Source organism: Peromyscus californicus, unplaced genomic scaffold (genome assembly GCF_007827085.1).
Source record: "Peromyscus californicus insignis strain IS unplaced genomic scaffold, ASM782708v3 Scaffold_15__1_contigs__length_86483966, whole genome shotgun sequence".
Lineage (NCBI taxonomy): Eukaryota > Metazoa > Chordata > Mammalia > Rodentia > Cricetidae > Peromyscus > Peromyscus californicus.
Genome location: NW_026294447.1, coordinates 44,057,096 through 44,066,811, shown reverse-complemented (window position 1 = coordinate 44,066,811; position 9,716 = coordinate 44,057,096). Strand labels below are relative to the sequence as shown.

The window sequence follows — 9,716 nt, the reverse complement described above, 5'->3', positions numbered from 1 at the left end:
AAGTCTAGGTGGTGGTATAGGTTTTGCCCAAGTTCAACTCTGCCCAATGCCTTAAGTTACAGACAGAATACTCATCAGAACACAAGTGAGTATAATCCTTTATTTGTGATTATAATTCTAGAATTTATAGAATCAAGACTTTGTGCATGATATCCTATTATTGTGGTTTATATGCTTCTTTGTTTTAATCAACGTGCTTTGAACTGTTAAAACACCTCCTTCCTTTTTTTTTTTTTCATTCTCCCTCTTCAGCACATGTGGGGGTGTCTTACTATTGTCAACATCTGGTCTGTGATTCCTAAAATTCAGCCATAAACTTGCTTAAAACAATACATGTGCTCCAAGCACAGCTGTCTTAACATTTCTTTTGATCCCACTGTAAAAGAAGCTACATGTCATTTTGTGATTTGAGGCATTTCAAAGCGAGGGAACTAATAGATCTTGAACTTCTCAGGACTGTCCTTTTCATCTTCCACCCAAGGGCACAGCATGTGCCAGAATTGTGGGCAGAAAGAAATTCTTCCATGCATTAATGATTATGTTACAGTTTGGTGAAAAGATAGCTTGGACAAACTGAGACAATCATTTGCTCTCTTGGTCATTCTTCTGAGGCACCCAACCTTGAGCATGTTTCAAATTTGCTTTTATTTCCGCATTGTGCTTTAGGGAGGAGGAAGACTCATTATGTGAATTTATTATGCGATCAGACTAATTTTTGCCTTAATTTCCTGGCAGATGAAGCTGCCACATTTCTGAACTTATCATTTATGAACTGATATCATAAATATAACTTTTACAAGCCTCTCTCTCTCTCTCTCTCTCTCTCTCTCTCTCTCTCTCTCTCTCTCTCTCTCTCTCTCTCTCTCTCCCTCACTCCCTCTGTCTCCAGAAAATCAGTATCAACTGGCACACTGTCTTCTTTCTTGTTTATATAGAATTGAAGAAAACATAAATTTTGATCCAGTAAGCTTCACGGGGAGGAAATCAAGATTACACAAGCTAATCAGGTCTGTCAAAACTCACTACCCTAGTATAGAGACAAGATGAGGAAAACATCAATACTGTTTACATTTTTTAAAAGATAATTTTGTTTACTTGACATGAAATCTTTGTTGATAGTTTTTTTTTTTTTTTTTGAGGCAGGGTTTCTCAGTGTAGTTTTGGTGCTTATCTTGGAACTTGCTCTGTAGACCAGGCTGGCCTCAAACTCACAGAGATCTGCCTGGTTCTGCCTCCTGAGTGCTGGGATTAAAGGCATGCACCACCACCTCCCTGTGATACAGTATCTTTTTAAAGCAGAAAAACAGAAGTATTTTTTCAAAATTAGACCTAGATAATCATTGTAAGCAAGTACCATGTTTTATCTTTTAAAAAATAAATTATAATAGACCAAATATATTTCAGTCAAGTAGATAAATGAATTAGAAAACAGATATTTTAAATTATGTGGTCTTCAGACAGTTTTTCTTTGTAACACTGGCCTCAGTACGAAGAACCACTGTGGATTAAGCAAATAATTTTTCTGTTTGTTTAGAAGGTTTGGGGAGATTTTGCTTATTTAAGGCTGAATCAACCTTCTATACCCCAATTGATATGAAATAAAGAGTCTTTTCTAGATTTTATTAATAAAATGTAAGTTTTCTTTATCCCAAAGAGTGGTAAAAAATAGAATAAATATGTGAGTATGAATTTAATTTCTTCCCAATATTTTATTTCCAGATATTAATTTTATTTGCAAAACATAGCCAAGAGGTCTTATTTGATAACTTTAAATTTTATAAACTGTATTATGAAAAACTTCAAATAAAAAAAGACACATACTGAAATGAACCACCACACCTGATATCTATACAAGTCAATGAATTTCTATATGGTTGGAATAGGAATTCAAAACAGAAACTGTGAAGGTTCACATTAAAATTTCTTCTTTCTGTACTGAATACATTTTATGAGCTTATCTACCACAAACACACAAAAAAATTATTGCATAATTAGAATTATAAAACAATTAGCTTTATATCATCTTTCAAAATTTATTGGTAAATTTAATGTTAAATTTTAGGGACACACTTATTTAAAAATGATAAATGAAAAGATTAATTGAGTGTTAATAAATTTTAAATTTATTTCATTCCAAATGTAAATACTGAAATTATCAAGTTTCTAAATATGGCATTTTAAAAATATAATTATGTTTCATTTTCTGCTTCATGACAGAAGTTAAACATTATGCCATGTATGATTCCTTTATCATAGCAATAGAGGTTTCCCACACAGAATTCCATATACGAATTTGGAAGGGGGAGGCATGAATGACTGACTAGTCAGTGTCCCGTGAAGAGACAATACACAAAAGGACCTGCTAGTGCTGTGGGATGTTCTGTATGGCAAATGTGTTGCTCTGATTGGTTGGTAAATAAAACACTGATTGGCCATTGGCTAGGCAGGAAGTATAGGCGGGACAAGGAGGAGAATAAAGCTGAGAAGTGAAAGGCTGAGTCAGAGAAACACTGCCAGTCGCCATCAGGAAAAGGAAGATGTAAAGTACCGGTAAGCCACAAGCCACGTGACATAGATTAATAGAAATGGATTAATTTAAGCTGTAAGAACAGTTAGCAAGAAGTCTGCCACAGCCATACAGTTTGTAAGCAATATAAGTCTCTGTGTTTACTTGGTCGGGTCTGAGCGGCTGTGGGACTGGCAGGTGAGAGAGATTTGTCCTGACTGTGGGCCAGGCAGGAAAACTCTAGCTACATGCTAGTGTTTCTGTGGTGACCAGCAAGCACTATGGACTAAGTGTAAATGGAGGTTCACATTAAGGATGATGAGAGCTACAGAAAGGCAGAACTGAAAAAAATATATCATGAAGAATTTAGACTGGCAATACAAATTAGATGGAAACAAATTCTTTCCCTCAACAAATTGATGCTGCTTTCAAATATACACAGAAAAATAGAAATCTTGCTGTGTAATTAGATATCTTTGGAGATTTTCCTAAAGTATATAATGGTAGACAAGAATGTTTTCTGACATGTTCTGTTATTTTGAAATTGATAAAAAGATATGAGCAAAGATATTTGCAGTAGTAAGAATAAGTCACCTGTGTGCTTGGGAGAGAAAAATGCTGCCCATGCCTTGTGGAATATTAGTTTAAGATGTGTGTTACATTTATTTATGCTGTAGGATATTTGTTTGATAATGCCAAGATATGTTGCACTGTTTTTTGTTGTTTAACTCTGTAAAGTTACTTTGCATATCTAAAACATCTGATTGGTGTAATAAAGAGCAGAACAGCCCATAGCTAGGCAGGAGAGATGGACAGGTGAGGATGCCAGGCAAAGAGAATACATAGGAGGAGAAATCTAGGTTCTAGAGAAGAGTGAGGTGTGAAACAAGAAGATGGAGAGGAGGATGCCAGGGGCCAGCCACCCAGTCACAAAAGCAGTCATGGTATAAGAAAGAAAGATAAGTAGAATAAAGAAAGGTTAAAAAGCCTAGAGGCAAAACATGTTTAAAGAGAAACAGGATAATTTAAGTTAGAAAAGCTAGCAAGAAACAAACCAAGCTAAGGCTGAGCATTCATATGTAAGAATAAGTCATGTATTGATCTGGGAGCTGCGTGGCAGGCCCCCAAACAGTAAAAAACAAAATAAAACAAAACAAAGCCCTTCATGTTTCTGACATATCAACAGATAGTCCCTAGAATTCATAATTTACAAATATCAAGTCTAAATCATTGGTGAAAATGCCACATATTTAATAATCTTTCCAAAACTTCACCTGTTTAATAAAGACTCAATAACTACGGCTCAACCAATGAGATTTCTATCACTTATTCAGAAAGATAATGAAACTGTTTGCTATATTTCCTTATATAATATCTTTGACTCATTAAGAAAAAAAAATATCACTTAGACTCCTAGATCTCTATTGGACATTAGATGATGATAGTTCAATGGTGCTCCATTTGATTGAGACCTCTTCCTATAATGGTCATATATTTCTTACTAATTATTTTGTTTATTAATGATTAATAGAAAAGATACACTATATCATGCTTGTGCTGTGAAAAAACACCATGATTAAGGAAACATAAAGTAAAGAGTTTCATTGGACCTACAGTTGTAGAGAGTTGTATTTATGATGGTAGGATGAAGGCATGGGAGTGAGTGACTGGAAGAGCAGCTGACAGCTCACATCTTGGGAGGTAAAGCGCTCATTGAGGACTATGAGATGCTTTTGGAGCCTCAAAACTCATGCCTGTGACACACTTTATCAAACAAGAACACATCTCTTACTCCTTTTCAAAATAGCCCTACCAACTAAAGTCCAAATATTCAAACGTAAGAATCTATGAGGGTCATTCTGATTCAAACTACTACATTTTATAAACCATAAATAATTCACCCAGGAAAAGAATATTTGAGATGGGATAATGACTCAGTGTATAATGTACATACTGTACAAGTGTGAGGATTGTGAGTTGTGATGCTCAGAACCCATGTCAAAGCAGGATTCTGGAAATGTGCCTCTATAATCCCAATGCTTCTACTACAAGATGGGGAAATGAGACAGGAGAATCTCCAGAGACTTTTGAGCCAGCTAGCCCGACATAGAAAGAGTCAAACATCAAAGAATAAATTCTGTTTCAAACAATGTGGAAAGTGAAGACTGACACTCAAACTGTAATCTGACTTTCTCAAATTCATGGTGGCATATGTACACCTGCACCCACACATGCTCATGAACCACAAACGCGCGCACGCACGCGCGACACACACACACCAGAGAGAGAGAGAGAGAGAGAGAGAGAGAGAGAGAGAGAGAGAGAGAGAAATGACAATATGAGTCTACAAAAAACTTAGACATCCAGGCTGAAAATTTGATGTGATAAGTACAATGATAAGGCAATGCTTGGCCCCATAGGAATGCTTTGGAGTATTATTTAATGAAAATTAGTGATGAAAGAAATCAGATAGTATTTACTTTTTGACTCATTGTGATACATTATTATTATTATTATTATTATTCATGGAATTGGAGAATGACCATTTTAAGCTGAGTTACTAAGCTGCTAAAATATTATGCAGAATTCAATGTTCCTGTAGTTTAGTCAATGAGAAGCCCTAATCATGACCTTGGGGTAGTTGAAGTCTCTTATCATGTGAAGAAGCTTAGTGTTTTTGGACTGAGAATGCACTGACATGCTTTCAGAAATACGTTGTTTTCGTTTCACTGTCTGGGGAGACAACGTAGGAGACAGAGCAACAAGTATTTATGACAGAGAGAGACCATTGGGTTATGAAGGAAAGAATAATCAAGCTGATGAAAAAACTTAAGTAAGAAAATTTCAGGAGACTTGATCTGGACACACAATGCATCTTAAGTCATATTTTGTTTCTTTAGAAGAATAGCTGATGCTGGATAACTTACAAAAGAGAGAGGCTTATTGTGGCTCACAGCTTGGAAATTCAAGAACATGGCAGTGACATCCAGTTGCTTTGGCTTACGGTCTCCTGAAGAAGAGAACTAAACTTCCTCAATAGTCCATTCTGGTGAACAAAATGTTAACTATTTACTAGGGTAGATCTCCTTAATCCTCCAAATCTTTAAAGTCCCCATCCCCACCAACCAACATCAATATCTTGAGTTGGGGAAAAGTTTTACTAAAAACTATATCTGTTTTAGAGGACAGAAGCAGAATTCAAACTAGGAAAACGATACCTATGTACAGAGGAGTTTGATAAGCAACCAATCATTGCTTACCTGCAAGGAAGATGATGATAATGTGTTGATGTCAGAGGTCAGGCGCCCATAGCAACTTTACTATGAAAATATTAGGCAAATGTCTGGTTGGTTTTATTGAGTATTTGGTTTTTTTTGTTTTTTTTGTTTTGTTTTTTTTTGGTTTTTCGAGACAGGGTTTCTCTGTGTAGTTTTGCGCCTTTCCTGGATCTCGCGCTTTAGACGAGGCTGGCCTCGAACTCACAGAGATCCGCCTGCCTCTGCCTCCCGAGTGCTGGGATTAAATCTTCTATTTGACATCATCTGACTCTCTAGGAGGAGAGGTAATTTCCTTCATCATACACTGTAAGGCCAGTATCACTCAATGAAATCCAACTTCTTTACAGGTGAGAAAAATGGCAGAAAATATCCAATACAAATATATAAATGAGAACATTTTTCTCATAAGGTCAAATGGCTAGAGTCAGTTTGGAACGAAATAGTGACAAAGATCTGATTATTTCTTGGTCCTAGAAGTGTAGGAGCCATCTTGGTAGACTTTTGTTGCGTGAATCTTATGCGGTGGTTGTTTTTCTCCTGGCAGAGATCTTTCAGTAAGTGATCTTCTGGCTGGCAGTTTTACAGATTAGAAAGTAGGCCAGCTGGAGGTCATACTAAATTAAAGTTTGCTGATCATCAAGGACAGCAGCCCAGACGGCATCAATACAGAAAAACACAGGTGTCTACACAGAAAGAGATTAGTTTATGTCTCCTTCAGCCAATGTGAAAAATGCTTCTTTGTGGTGTTTTCTTCAGGAAGGAAATCACACAATATAGAACGCAGGAGAATGTTAACAGGTTACTATCTCTTTGCTTATCATTTCATTCACATATTTAAATAAAAGAAATGATTAGTGCATAGATGTTTTAAGGTCTATATACACCTTTTCATTATGTTAAGTGGAGTGGGATTTCAATTAACTAAACACCAGCCAAGTCAGTGCATTGTGAGCTTATTATTGATAATTTACATAGTTGGTATGAAGTGGGATAAGACATTTATATTTACTTAGTTAAGTATAAGTTAAAAAATTGTTCTATTAGCCAAAAGTTTGGCATTTTAACACACCTTAAAAAACTCAGAGAACATGATGTCATTTATTCATTCCATCATATAAAGTGCATTATATATCCATATGTACATGGATTCAAGCATATATAAATAAACAGATCTACATACACTTAAATCTATGGATTATCACTGGTTGCACGTATCATTTATATTGGTTCAGGCATAGAATATAGCTTCAAGGGTTGAGAGAATAATGTTTCTCTGTCCTCCGATGTCCTAAGAGAAAATTTCTAGCTATGACAAGAAATTAAAAACCAGAAACTTTTGGCACTTAAGGGAAAAAGCAAAAACTATGTGTGTCCTAAGTTTACCAATATTTATATATTCAAATGACATCAGAAGTATCACAATATACTTATTTCAGAGAAAGAAAATAGATAACATTTTGCCTATAACTGTGTTTTTTATTTTTTTTAAACTTTTATTTCAGTATAATGCTCAGCTGATTGACTGGTGTCACATTTCTTTTCTCATGATATTGGTTTCCTCCAGAAGGGGACTTTTAGAAGTTTTTAAGAAAAAAAATTAATTTCTGTTCATTGACTCATTGTTAACCATTTAATATCAAAACTGATATCCTTACTCATGATCAAATATATTTTCAGTAGTTGCTGTTTGGGTAATTGACTGCAAAACTGGATTAATGCATGGAAGGATGGACAGATGGATGGATGGATGGATGGATGGATGGATGGATGGATGGATGGATGAGAGGGTGGATAGATGGATGAATGGGAGGGTGGATGGATGGGTGGGAGGGTGGATGGATGGGTGGATGGATGGATGAATGGATGGATGGAAGTATGGATGGGAGAGTGGATGGATGGATGGATGAGAGGGTGGGTGGATGGATGGGTGGATGGATGGATGGGAGGGTGGAGGCGTGCATGAGTGGGTGGATATATGGAGAACTAAAACAGTGATCGAGCATGCTCTACAAGGAACAACACATTTTCTTCCCTCTCACCAGCTCTAGTGTGAAATGATTAGTCAGGAAGCTCAGGGATGAGCGTACCTTTATGGAACAAAAGGGCAAAATCAATCACAATAACATTTGGGTTTCTGTGGAAGCAATTTGGTAGAAATCATTTGCCTACCATTCGGCATTTCCTCTGAATTGCTAAGTACTACCCACTCTACTGATTGAGAACAGCTTCCTATACATGAGATCGGCATATGCAAATTAAATATCAGTGACTAAGGTGACATATGGCTTAATCTTTGCTTTAAGTGAAATCTTATCAGGCGTGAAAATGTTTAGTTGGAGATAGAATTCATCCTGACAGCATGAACTTTAGATGTTTTTCTCTCTCTCTTTTCTGAGCAGCAGTTATTGGTTTATCGTTAGTTTAATCAGAGGCAGACAAAAATGTGTTTGTTCTACATCCTCTCTGCAGCCCCACCTGCAAAATCAAGAATATCACACTGGAAACAAAGCAGACAGTGACACTCCAAGATTGATGGCTAATTCTGTCCACCTGTTCCCAGGTATGTGCATGGAGGCAGCTTCTCTAGCACTCTGGGCAACTCTCTGCAACTTGCCAAGCACAGAAAAGATAAAAGGAAACATTTCTCTTTAGTGTACATATGCCAGGAATCTGTTCTCCTAACTGACAGCCTGTCGCTTGATATTTCTCCATCACGAACACTGTAGAGGGGAACCCTCTTCTCTGACTCCTTTTATCTCTATTCTGAAAACCATATTTTCAGGGTGGAAAAGTGACCATCATCTCACTTTCTTCTTTACATTGATTTTCTTATATCTACTCTCTTTTCAATGGAGTTTCATTCATGTCCCCATTACTCCTACTTCTGCAGTTAATATTTCCTCTGACTAGATAGAGAAACGGTACATAACTTCTATGGTCTTTTATTGCTAAAAGCTGACTCTTACACAGAAGGGAAGGGAGTAAACATAATTTCTTAGAAAGTCATTGCACTGTTCCTTATATGGATGAACTGTTCACACATGACCTTCTAAGATGTCATGATTAGGTATTAGGTAATTCCTGTTTCCAGATGAGGCATAAAATAGGAGCTCATTAGGGACGTCACAATTAGTGATGGTCACCATGAATTGTGGCTGATGGCACTTCTCGAAATGTGGTGTCAGTATGCTTTCTGATATATGAAAATTGCTGTATATACGTGACTAATTTTTCATCAGTTATAGTTTATTCTTTTTGGAAGTTCACAAACTTTGTCTTACAAAGAGCCTAAGGGCATGGTTAGGTACATAAACCTTAGTTCTAAAAGTGCTGAGAAAGTGCTGAATGCCCTCACATGTGTGAACATGTAGAGCAGATTATGTAAAATAGATCAATGAGGTTCCAGTTACAGATATATTCTAAAATACATATAATCCAAATCATTTTCTAGTAATGACTGCATAATAAACAGTCTTTATAACATTTTCTATATTCTTTTGTAAAAGATAACTTGAGCTGACTAATTTGGACAAGAATTTCATGTGCTTCTTTGCAAATATCTCTTCCCCCTCTCCTCTCACAAACACACACACATACACACACACACACATACACACACACACACAGAGAGAGAGAGAGAGAGAGAGAGAGAGAGAGAGAGAGAGAGAGAGAGAGAGGGAGAGGGAGAGAGAGAGAGAGAGAGAGAGAGAGAGAGAGAGAGAGAGAGAGAGAGAGAGAGAGAGAGAGATTCTTGTGTGTGAAAGAGATATATGATAAAAGGTAGATGCATAGATAGGTAGGTAGATAGATAGATAGATAGATAGATAGATAGATAGATAGATAGATAAGTAGGTAGGGATGTGATAGACAGATACATATATTAGTTTGCAAAATTCAGCCAAGGCTTGCCTAGAACCAATTATGTGTTCCTG

The 9,716-nt window shown here is 36.5% G+C and overlaps 1 long non-coding RNA gene across 2 annotated transcripts in view; it reads left to right on the top strand.

The window, feature by feature from the left end:
- The first annotated feature begins 2,486 nt into the window (after positions 1-2,486).
- Positions 2,487-9,716, top strand: part of LOC128110498 (uncharacterized) — a 72,688-nt gene continuing 65,458 nt past the window's right edge. The window contains exon 1 of one of the 2 annotated variants that reach the window (XR_008218226.1): positions 2,487-2,550. This is a non-coding gene — a long non-coding RNA (uncharacterized LOC128110498). Of the gene's footprint in view, positions 2,551-8,252; positions 8,345-9,716 lie in introns of those variants that run through there. The other variant, XR_008218227.1, reaches the window with a different exon arrangement.